Raw genomic sequence first — 13,435 nt, 5'->3', positions numbered from 1 at the left:
ATATTTTCTCGAAACAGGGAACTTTATTTCCATTTGATCGTCCTACATATGAGATTCCTAAGGAACCTTGGCCTTGGGGCGCCATTTTGTCAACCTTTTCATTTAGGATAAAACTGGCATGCATGATTGAAAAGTAGCTGAATGGGTCAAAAGAGGCGAAAGGAAAAGAAAGAATGTAAACAAAATGATTGTGGCTGCTGGGATTCGAGCCCAGGTCTCTACGGCCACAACGTAGAATTCTCACCACTAAACTACAGCCACCGTGAGTCTTAAGCTGAATACTCTATATAAGAACCAAAATTGAGAAGATTAAATTAGCCCATCGCTTCCTCTCTACTGTGGCATTGTTTGGTGCGGTGTTTGATGGAGAGTTCCGACCCTCTAACATTTCAACTTTTAATTATTCAATCTCCTCCCTCATATACAGTGTTTTAATAATCTGTTCTTATTCGGTATTCGGAAAGCCACCGAATACCACATATACAGTATGCAACCGAATATTCGAATTTATATATTCGGATTTTCAAATGAAAAATCATAGGCATTAACTCTAATAAACATTACAAATAAACATAAATAAAACATAACACTAGTTAGAACAAGTTAACAATCCACATTACAAATTACAAAACTACAAATTATAAGCATAAATAAAACATAAGTTCAAACTTAAATAAATGAAATTATAATTTATTCGTTTCTTATTCGGATTCTTATTCTCTATTCGGAAATATTCGGCCAAATAGATAATATGCGGAAAAAAATATGCGGCTGAATATTGAACCGAATACTCATTTTCTATTCGGATTCCAACCGAATACGAATATTCGACCGAATATTCAGCCGACTAAACCGACTTTTAAAACACTGCTCATATGAGATCCACGACCTCTATTTTCCGACCTTCAAAGTTCAAACTATGATTTTATTTTGTTGTAATTTTTACAGCACACATCACAAAATATCACAGGATTTGGAATGTAGTAATAGCCTCAAATTTGATCAGCAAGATAGATATAAAAATTGAAAATATACATGATATTTACAAATGAGCATATTTCGTTACTAGTTAAACATACTTTTATCAAAAAAAAAAAAAAATGAAAGATATTCTACGTCAAAATAAAAAATCATATTTTAAATTGTATAACTGTACAATTGACAAAACGATTTCTAAGGTTTATTTGGTGTTTAACTTGGTGTTTAACTAGGTGATAACATTCTCATAGAAAAGTCGGTTTATATTTGCAACTTGGACTGCAATATCATGAAAAGCAAACAAGAAATATGATGAAATATGGAAATTCGGCTTTGATTAGCTGTAGGCTTTTCGGGCTTTCATTCAGTAGCATTCTGCGCTGGGCTACAAAAGGGTTTGTATGGAATTTTGTAATGTGCTATAAATAGAATAGCCGAAAAAAGGAAATTATTTCCTGTGGCTGCTGGGATTCGAGCCCAGGTCTCTACGGCCACAACGTAGAATTCTTACCACTAAACTACAGCCACTTTTGTCGTCATCTGAGATTAAATTCTTTATATTGCAATGGTACCTCGCATTGAAGCAATTGGTTGGTTCAATTTTACATGAAGATTTGGTTTGAAATTAATTAAATTAATTTAATTTTAAATCTAAACGGTCAAAAAATATAAATATTAAAATTAACTTTTAACTTTTCTTACTACTTAATTTTATACTAAATTAATTTAAAATCTCATATATTTAACTTAATTTCATACTCAATTAATTTGAAATTTTATATATTTAACATGTAAATACTTCACAAATAAATCGTAAATTTAAAAATAAAATTAGTGGCTTGGACCCAATAATGTGAAGCCTTGTTGGGCCAACATGTGATGAAGCCTGCTTTCCCATCTTAATGTAATAAAGCAGTAAAATTAAATAAAGAAACATCAACTCAACCAAGAGGGTTAAATGTTCAATTTTATTCAAAAGTAAGCCGAGAAAAGGAACGCTCATATTTTCACATGCCAACAAGTACTTCATCTACTTTTGAAAAAAAAAAATTTGATTTGACTTTTGTAATAATGGCAATGAACTTTTTTTTTTTTAAATTAGTTTGAGTATCTTAGAATTTGTATATACCAGAAGGTTCATGATAATTTCTTTATTTACTATAAGTGACTTTTGAACCGGGATCAATAATTCAGATCCAAAGTATTTTTTATTTTTTCTAGTAACACACTAAGAAATAGTTCAATTTTTTTACAGCCAGTAAAAATAATGCCTGGAAAATGTTTCGGAGTCCTTCTAGTACATTTAAATTATAAAATGTTTTATCTATTTTGTTTGATGTCTTTTCTAATATATTCAAATTATTAATTGTTCTTTCTTTTCTTTTTTGAAAATTATTAAACAAATATATTAAAATCGACGTAACAATTTATTTTTTTTAGTTTTTGCGGGACCGCAACGACAAATGGAGGCTCCCAGTCTTGGAGACCGCTATTCGTTGTTGAGGTCCGAATAAATATTGAATTTTTCAAAAACAATAGTCTTTTTTTTTGTGGGTATATTTAAAATTTTCGGCATGTAAACACTATCTGTTAAATATGAAATACAATTTTGAACTTGTACAAGAACCACCTTATGGACAAACATGCAAGTTATATGATGTGCTAGAAATACTAAACAAATTCAAAACAAACATGACTTAGACAATAATTAATAGGTCTCTATTAAAATTATTCTTTTTTCTTTACGCATTCAAATAAACAATGTTACTCGTATATTATTTTAAAAGCTATACAGTACTTTTCGATTATATTTCGTAAAGATAGAAAAATATATAAAATATTATGAAATACTGAAATACTTGGTGAGCTAAATATAAACCAGTAATTTGTTTTGATCGCTTCTAAAATAAACAATTTCATTTTTTTTTTAAATAAGGTTGTTGGTCCGTTTCATTATATAAAACTGTTAATTTACAATTTATTACAAAATCAGACCAATGTATGTTGCATGATCAATAAAATGTTCTCCTAACAAATCCATGTTTTTAGTCTAATAAAAGCATAAATCAGTTCTCACACAAGCAACAAAATATCAGAATGTTAACAAAAACTCTCATCGCTCAGTTAATTGCTAAAACTAGTTCACACTAAACGGAGTTCTCTGTATTGAGTCCACATCGTCTGCGTTAACTCAAAAGATGCTCTTTTGAGTTAATGCATCTCGGCCATCTGATTTTAAACGGAGCCAATCCGACTACAACTTATAATTTAGGAGCCCTTTAATATTAGTGTGGATCTAGTCCACACAGATCTTAAAGCGGATCAGACGGTCCAAATACATTAACTCAAAAGATTTCATTAGCCTATTCAACCAGCACTTCTTCTGGCTCTAGGAATTACAGTGGTATGTGTGTAGTATTTTCAGGCATTTCATCTTTCATTGTCGGAGCTGCTTCCTCAGTGTTTCATGTCCACACAAGCATCAAGTTAATTTATTTTAAAACTGAGGTTCTATTATTCTAACGGTTTCACAAGATGTATGTTCAAAACAAATGTTATTTCTCAAAATTTAAATTATCCACGCAAATGCACTAAACGTTATAAGAAGGTAGATCGTGTTGTTTGAGGTATACTGGGCCCGCTAGGTCTTTGACTGGTAAAATCAGGTCCCTCTAATTGTACAAATCCTACACTTCTATTCAACAAATAACACAAGCCCGGCCCAATGAAATATGGGCCTGATATTTTAAATCTACGAAACCTTCTTGAGCCTCGTACAAAATTTCCTTGCCGAAGAATTTCAATTGTTGCGGACTTGCGCAGATATCAAGTTGAAAAATCAAATATTTTCACATCAACCGAAACTTGGAAAGAAAGAGTGGGTCATGTCAAATTATATTATGTAATACGGTACGATTAGCGAACAATGGCCCGGTTAGAACTTGGACTAGTGAAATTTAGTGTACCCTATCCAACTAAAATATTTGTTGAATTAATATACGACTTGTAGTTATATTTCGAGGCCCAATCAAGAATTGATAAAACAAGTTTAGGCCGTTATTTAATGATTTTTTTTCATCAAAATATTTAGGGTGAAGAGGGGCGATGTTGATAACCAAAATAACCAACTTGAACGGTTATTAAAATAAAAGATTAAAATTATGCGTGCATTGTATAAATTTTAGAGAGACAATATATCGATTTTGGGGTGATTTAAATAATTTTTTACTAATCAAATGCCGATCAAATCAAACCATTATATTTTTTTTATTATTTCATGACTGACCAATCTTTTTTTTTTAAATATAACAAATTTAATTAATGTTTTACCAATAGAGTAATAAGATATTATATCTATAAAATGAGGAGGGTTCAAATGCCTCCATGTTTTTGTGCCTCCATTATGCCTCCATCTCTCTCTATCATTTTCAAAGTTCAAACAGTCGATCCGAACCGCTCAACCTAACCTCCATACTAAAATATGTTTGGAGACCAAATTTTATATTTTTAGAAATTTTTTTACTATTTTTTTAGATACGTACAAAATCAGTAAATCTGAACCATCTAAAAACAGTATTTTTGTACCTATCTAAATAAATAGTAAAAAAATTTCTAAAAATATAAAATTTGGTCTCCAAACATATTTTGGTATGGAGGTTAGATTGAACGGTTCGGATCGGCTGTTTGAACTTTGAAAATGATGGAGAGAGATGGAGGCACAAAAACATGAAGGCATTTGAACCCTCCTCCTATAAAATTAATTTTAGGTTTAATAATCGTTTAATTTTACCATCAATATAATTTAATGGTCGACATGTTTTATATTTAAAAATGTTAGAATGGAATAAAGAAATTTTAAGGTCACGTGACGTTAACGGAGACACACGTATACAGTTTTTTCAAGATGTAAAAATAAATCAATATTGAAGTTAACGGTAATCTTTATTTAACAAATATATTAAGAACAATTGTGAAAGCGAAACCTAAAAGCACAAAACAGGGACCAGAACGATTGCAGAAACTTCAAAACAATATAAAATATTACTTTTTGACGCGTTTTATTTACTGCATAAAGTCGTGAGAACAAAGCTAAGAATGGAATAAAGAAAACTTTAAGCTTTTTGTTGCAGAATAAAACACTACCAAAAGTTAAATTCGCGAAAGATTCACGCAGCTGGGTCCATTCCGAGTAAATAACATAGGGGTGCAAACGGATTGGATATTGTCCTACCGTATCCGACTCTGTATTCGAAAATTTAATACGGATATCCGATATCCGAATATCCATGCGGATATGAATACGGATATGGTTTTGAATTTTAACTATCCGTATCCAAATAGTAGATATATATTATAAAGTTTAATATATATTATGAAAAAAATTATGTTATTCACTATTATAAAAAGCGGATATCCGTATCCGTATCCGGTTAATATCCGATCCGTATCCGTATTCGTATCCGTCTAATATCAGATCCGTATCCGTATCCGAAAAATAAAAACGGATACGGATATGGTTTTACCACTATCCGATCCGTATCTTTGCACCCCTAAAATGACAACATTAATCTAATAGTTTCTATTTTTTTTCATTCCATTAATCAATTGTGTAATTAACATGGCTTTATCCACAATTAAAAAAAAAAAGTCCTATGCACCAACTTTATTATTTAATAAAATTAAGTTCAAAATTGAACCTGTAAATTTTAATGGAAAATTTCAACATGACAGCCACTGTCGTGATTTAAAAATAAAACAGTTGAATGGAAAATTTTCAAAAAACAAGATGGTGGGGGATTAGAAACACTAATTACAGGTTAATTTTTCTTATTTGTTTATTTTTTTTTCGAAACACTAATCACTCATTTAATATATTGGTTATTGAAATTTTCAAATTCTCATTTTGGTTCTTAAAAGTTAAATTTGTACCAAATTGATCTTACATTTAAAATCCATTGAAAAACATAATACTTTTGTTGAAATTACAAGCTGCACGTAGAATAGGGCACACTGGATCCAGAGGAGCAAAATTAGGAATGGAAATTATTCTGATATTCCTTGAGCACCCCTGCTGCCATATTCGAAGATTGTGCAATCTTCATTGATTTATTTATTTTCTTCCATACTTATAAAATGTATAATATTATTTCCATAGTTAGCTAGCAAGAATCAGGTGGCATGATTATTTCTCTAATTAAACCATGCTGTTGTAATCTCTATAAAAGAAGACATACAATTTCGTGTATGCATAACATTGTACGATTATTATTCAATGAAATAAAAATTAGTGGAAGGGGTTGGGCGGAGTGTGGTGTCAAATTATTTATTTTAAGTTATTTTAACAACTTTCACCGATAGTAGTGTACTTGTGCTGAAAACAATACGGACGGAGACGTAAATTAATACAAATAACATGAAAATAAATATAATTAGTCATGATATCGTAGATTAACTAAGCTAATACAACCATAATATCCACGCATATATGCAAGTGTGAATCTTTCTTTATTTTTATTGGTGATAATTTGCTACAAATAAAAAAAAAGTATTAAAATGATAAAATAGTTTTATATTAAGAACTCAAATTAGGGGTGTGAACGGCGCGGATTCAGAGCGGATAATGCTAAAATATCATATTCATATCTGTCTTTCAATGAGCGGATACAGATACAGATAGTAAACTGATATTATTTAAAACCAAATCTGCCTTAAACGGATACGGATACAAAGCGAATAATCTACGAATACGAATTTGAATACGGATATGAAATGAATAATTGTCAGATAATTCAGTTATAGATTTTAAGATACAAAATAGTGTCTTATTGTTGTCTTGAAACAATGGCTAAAATCAATTTAACAGAGACTAAAAGCATACTACATCATTCACGGGCTAAAGTCTTCAATAAAAAGGAATGAAGAGAGAAGAAATGAAGGTAAAAGGAAAAGAAAATAGCGCTATTGTAGCACCATTACCAACGAAAAAAAAGATTAAATAGGAAACCGGATCGTATTATCATTTATCCCTCAACCAAAACTGAAATGAATATAGGATAATTATATAACAACTTCTATCAGGAGCAGTAAAATCAGAGCCGGTTGGGAGCAATTTCGGATCCAGATAATTACGGATACGGATACGTATATTCACCTTAACAAAATTATTCGTATTTGTATCCGTCATTATTTCACCATATGCAAAAAATATCCGTATCGGTATCCGTAATTATACATATCCGTTTAATCCAGATTCGAATAATCTCCACATACAGAGCGAATATGGAGCGAATTATCCATATCCATTTATATCCCTAACAAAAATGAAAAGTAAATTATATATTAAAAATATGAAGGACTGAAAATTAAATAACTAATATTATGGACTTCATTCAGTCCGTTATAGGCATTTGCTAAACCCGGAACGGGTAGAACCCGTTTTGCCCGGCCCGTACCCGTTACCCGTGGTACCCGTACCCGTTGCCCGGGTACAAACGGGTAGACGGGTAGACGGGTACGGGTAATAAACGGACCGGACAACCTAATTTGAAAAAAAACCCGTTATACCCGTACCCGTCTACCCGTCTACCCGTACCCGCCTACCCGTACCCATCTACCCGCATACCCGTACCCGTTACCCGTACCCATCTACCCGCATACCCGTACCCGTTACCCGTACCCGACCCGTTTCACTTCAAAAAAATTTGAATTTTTTTGAAAAAAAACAGAAAAAAAAGGGAAAAACAGAAAAAAAAAAAAAAAAAAAAAAAAAAAAAACCGGGCGGACCGGACCCGTACCCGGATACCCGGATCCGTACCCGGGATACCCGTACCCGTCAACCCGCAACGGGTACGGGTAATAAACGGGTAGGGTAGTGGTTTTGGGAAAACTACCCGTCTACCCGTTGCGGGTTGTACCCGTACCCGTCCTACCCGTCTACCCGCCCTACCCGTTACCCCTAACGGGTTACCCGGAACGGGTCACGGGTAACCCGTTAGCAAACCACTAGTCCGTTACAGATGTGAAACAATATTTTTGTTATTAATGTAAATTATTCTTATTTAAAATTCCTCCTCGAAATTTGCCGTGAATAAAAGCAAAGCCTTGGAATTATAAAACCAAGATTGCAAGGCCAATCCAATGAGAAAATTTCACCGGAACCAAGGTCCCTTGCTGCTTGTGCTAGGTGCAGTTGTGCTACAGGCCTACAGGCTACAGCCAATGCAAATTAATTAATGCTTCTTAATCAATCACACGCCTTCTTTCTACTTTCTTCGGGTGCAATTTCATTGATAACAGGGCCATGCAATTTCCTCATCAATATTTCAAATTCAAATTTTATTCTATATAATGTCCATTCAGTGATTAATCCTTTTTTTATTAAAAACAGGAGCCACCGTGACTAGGGGTGATTAATTTACTCATAACTCGTTCATAACTCGCTCGCTAAAATTTTATTAACAACTCATTCGTTAACTTAATGAGTCGAGCATAAGCATACTCCAACTCACCCATTAAGAATGAGTTACATGAATCTTGCCATATTCAATTCCAAACTGTATCAAACCCAAATAAATCAGGTTTCTACCACATCCAATCTCATGTGTGATGTTATTTGTAATTGGAATTAAAGAGTTTGCAATGAATCGTAGGACCTGCTCTCACTGTAATTCGGGCCATCATTTGCTGGTATTTTGTTGTAGCATGTTTTTTGTTCGTTGTAGCTTTGTAACAGCACTCAACACTCATGTACTTTCTTGCTATATTAATAATAACCTACAGATTTTTACTGTAAAAAAAAAGATTAAATGGATTATTAACAATTTGTTAAATTCTATGACTCATAACTCGTAACTTGCTCATAACTAGCTCGCTTAAACCCGCTCGTTAACTTAATGAGCCGATCATGAGTATATCCCAACTCACTCATGCTCACTCATTAATCACCCCTAACTGTGACTGCAGGATGCAGTTTATTTCTCGTCTTAGTAACGGATAAACATGAATTAAAATCTAAGCAGGAATATTTTTACAGATTTTAACAAAATTCGTGGCGTTATTGTGATTTCTTCTAAGAAAAAATAATGATAATATTATGGTTTAATATTCAACCCAATTAACAGCCTCACAGAAGCTCAAGCTGAAAAAATAATTATCGTAATGGTCAATTCCATGTGATAAATGTTATAAATTTTAATAACTTTATAAATAAAAAATTTAGATTTAGATTTTTTAGATTTTGTTTGAGAGTTAGGCCGGGGTGCTATGGATAGCATAGTGGCCTCCCGTGCTACGGCTCAATATTCAAGTTTTCAAAATCCAAACGGTCGATCCGAACCGTTCATCTTATTTTCCATATTAATATCTGCTTGGAGACCAAATTTTATAATTTTCTGAATTTTTTTTACTATTTATTAAGCCACTTTGAAAATCGCTAATCCAACGGTTTTACTGTTTTGTGCAGCCACCGTTGGATCAACAATTTTGTAAAATACTTAATAAATAGTAAAAAAATTCAGAAAAATGTAAAATTTGTCTCCAAGCAGATATTAATATGGAGAATAAGATGAACGGTTCGGATCGACCGTTTGGATTTTGAAAACTCGAATATTGAGCCGTAGCATAGAGGCCTCTATGCTATCCATAGCACCCCAGCCTAACTCTTTGTTTGAAACCCGTTTGCTAACAAATTTAAAACAATATAAGTTAGTTAGTGTAATAGCGACACTGCTACAGCCTCAAAAAATTATAGGATAGACTGCAAACAACTAATTATTCAAACCATTGCAATTAATTTATTTCACGAGTGTTGAGTTTTATATGTAAAATTTATAAATTTTTGAATATATTTAAAAGAAAGTTGAGTGGTAAGAAAAAAAATATCTATAAGTTAAATTTAACACATTTATTTTTCATTATTTTTTTACCGCTTAAATTATATTAAATTAATTTGATTATTTATAAATTTTGCATGTAAACCTATAACTATTGACGTATTTTGATTTTAACAGTTTGAATTAGTTGTTTGAAGCTTATCCAATATATTTTGAAACTGTAGCATATCATTTTGCAAATTATCAATAACACACTAGTGAAACTCTAGCAATATTTGTACTGTATTTAAATATAATATATTAAAATTTGTTTTTAAATAACTGGCCACCCCTGGATCACATTTTCGCATACACATTTCAATAGCATTTTTGTTTCTGTTAATATTTTGTTGATAAAGATTAAACCGTTTTTATGGAGTAATTTGTATTCATGTCTTCCGGTTAGTATACCATTGCACCGTTTGAAATTTTGAAGTCTATTTTACCTTTCCCCTTGACCGGGTCAATGAAGACCATTTATTTAACGGGTGATCCATTTAATTATAACAGTTATTTCCTTCCTAGAAGACCGTTTATGGTCATTGTGACCTCCAATCCTCCATGGACATTTCATCTGTATATTATATATGAGGAGGGTTCAAATGCATCCAAATTTTTGTGCACTCAAATGCACCCTATTCTTTTTCTTTATTTTCAAAGTCCGAATAGTCAATCCGAACCGTTAGATGCGATATATATATTAAGATGTGCTTGGAGATCAAATTTTACATTTTTTGGAATTTTTTTACTATTTATTAAGCCACTTTGAAAAATCGCTGATCCAATGGTCCAGAAAATGTAAAATCAGCGATTTTCAAAGTGGCTTAATAAATAGTAAAAAAATTTCAAAAAATATAAAATTTGGTCTCCAAGCACATCTTAATATATAGATCGCATCTAACGGTTCGGATTAATTATTCGGACATTGAAAACGGATAAAAAAGATTTGAAAGATAGGGTGCATTTGGGTGCACAAAAATTTGGGTGCATTTGAACCCTCCTCATTATATATATATGCAAAATATACACAGAAAATTAATTAAGAAAAAAGAAAAGAAAAATGACAATAGTGAATTCCTGCAAATTTACGGTTCTCAAATTTTTTTTCCTAATATTTTGAAGTGAAATACCTCACCACAGACTACATAACTTTTGCATTAGAAATACAAATTACAAAAGAGCAAGGTTATGGTAATATGCATATTATTATGGATGGACTCGTACTATGATTTTATATCTCAATTTTTAAAATTCAGATAATCAATTCAAACTGTTAAATATAATTTCTATTTGAAAATGTAATTGGAGTTGACAGCCTTTACATAGTTCTAAAAGAAATTGTACTTGAAGACCAAAATTTATATTTAAAAAAAATAATTATTGTTTTAGATATATAGAAATAGAAAATCACTTCTAAGTTCTGGAACAACCAATAGTAGTGAAACAGATAGTGCATATGTATTACTTGGTTGCCCAATGTATATTCTTTATAATTTACATAATTTCTGTAGCTGAGTAAATGCACTTTTTTTTTCTTGATCCATTTTATGTAGCTTATTTCAGGGACACGTATCCTCTGCATTAATGTACCGTTTGTGTTAATTTTTGAACCGTACGATCAGAATTCGGACCAATCCAGCCCAAGCCTATAACGCTCGGGGTCCTTTAATATTAGTACAGATCTCAATCGGACGGTCCACATTTTAACTCAAAATTTGAGTTAATGCAGAAGATATGAATTCTTATTTCAGAGGGAGAAAAGGGAGGTGACCCATGTCTTTGACTGAAATCTCAAATCCAGGCATCCAGCCTAATACAGCTGGACTAGATCGGAATAATGCATCCTCGAGTCAAAGAATAAAATCACTCCAATGCCATGTAGATCGTTTGTTCCAAATCCAATGTAATAAATCATGAAATGGCCCCCTACCGAGATAAACAAATGGGGTAGCCAGTAGTGCCGTAGTGTTTGTCTGTTTGATGCTTTTCTTAGATGGAGACTCGCTACAACTGTGATGTTATGTATTCCTGCCACAGATAATCCTGAAAGATTAGGATTAGGTAAACAGCCTGTCCATCACAAAATTCTCAATGCAGCATTTTATTGGAAATGGGGTAAAGATTTTACAGAGCAGTTTTCTTCGTGCAGCGCAGATACTCTAATACTCTATGACCCAAACAGCGCTGCATGAATTCAAAACTACTCCGTTAATATCTTTACCCTTGTGTTGCAGACTTGCAGTGTGCACCTTCCATATGACCGATCAATCCAAACCGAACAGTTTCTATTGCTTCTCTCTGCTTAATTATTCTCAGAGACAAGAGTAGGGTTGCCTTAGGCATAATATTCAACTTAGATCCAAATATAACAGCAAGTCAGCAACCCAATAGTTCTCTGTTTCATTTTTTTTTCCAACTTAAAAAAAAAAAACAATTTTATCATTCCTTTAATTAATTTCGTCAATTTCTAAAGAATCACGGACTGAACTGGTCCATTTGAGAAAAAAAAAGTAAGTGACACTTCGACAGAATAACTTAAGTTTATTGTCTGAAATCATTATAATATTATGTTTCATTTTAAATTTTGTCAATCATATCATAATATTGACCCCGCTATTAGCAAAGAACACAGTGTAGGTCTGATCGGAACTGGAGTCGTCCAATACACTTAATAAGTTTGTGGGCACGATTAGCAAATTGCTTGTATTAGTAAACCTATTAGGATATCAAGCTCTAAGCACTTCAATTAGAACAACAAAGAGGGGGGGGGGGGGGGGGGGGGGGGGGGTGGTTGAAGACTGGAAACATTATTTTGTGATCACATGCTTAAAGTATCCCTCTAATAAATGCAGAACTTGATCAGATGGGATGTGATAACAAAATCATGATACATGTATCTCTTATTGGTATTTGCATATGCAATAACTCCTAACTGGACAGATCTAATCAGAGCAGCTGCAATGTGATGTGTACACAGTAAACCCTGCATGCACACAATACCAATGACCGAATGATGCCTTACACTGTTAAGGGAATTCGTATCCTCTGCATTAACTCAAAAGGAAATCTTTTGAGTTAATGAATCTTATCCATCCGATCTGCTATAAGATTCGTGCGTACTAGATTGGCACTAATATTAAAGGGCCCCTATATAAACAACCGGGGCCGGATTGGCTCCGTTTAAAATCAGACGGTTGAAATTCATTAAATCAAAATATTCCTTTTTGAGTTAATGCAGAGGATACACATTCCTGTTAAGGAGCCCCAGGCTTGCCTCCCTGCAATTATTTTCATCACGAAGGACAAATTGCAAGTCCTTTTATTGGTACTAGTACTAAATTAATTATTTCCTCTCAAATACTATTATGTACATTCCTAATAATTGAATGTATAATTGTATATAGCGTTTTTTGATTGACAACATGCTCATTTAATAATCTTGAAAATCATTCACAACATATTATTTATAAAAAATAAAAAAAATTCATAGATGAGTAGAGTTAAAATGCACTTATTGTTTTGTGCTTCAATCATACTCCATATTCTTTTCTCCGTTTTCAAACTCCAAACAGTCAATCCAAAACTG

At 32.5% G+C, this 13,435-nt stretch overlaps 2 non-coding genes across 2 annotated transcripts; both read right to left on the bottom strand.

The window, feature by feature from the left end:
• Positions 1–189: 189 nt before the first annotated feature.
• Positions 190–261, bottom strand: TRNAH-GUG (transfer RNA histidin (anticodon GUG)). Its single transcript has one exon. It is a non-coding gene; the product is annotated as a tRNA-His (tRNA).
• A 1,173-nt stretch (positions 262–1,434) lies between these two features.
• On the bottom strand, positions 1,435–1,506 carry TRNAH-GUG (transfer RNA histidin (anticodon GUG)). The gene has a single exon. It is a non-coding gene; the product is annotated as a tRNA-His (tRNA).
• Positions 1,507–13,435: the final 11,929 nt, after the last annotated feature.

The sequence above is a fragment of the Carex rostrata genome, chromosome 4 (assembly GCF_964058835.1).
Source record: "Carex rostrata chromosome 4, lpCarRost1.2, whole genome shotgun sequence".
NCBI lineage: Eukaryota > Viridiplantae > Streptophyta > Magnoliopsida > Poales > Cyperaceae > Carex > Carex rostrata.
Note: the sequence above shows the minus strand (reverse complement) of the source record. Positions and strands in the feature narration are given on the sequence as shown.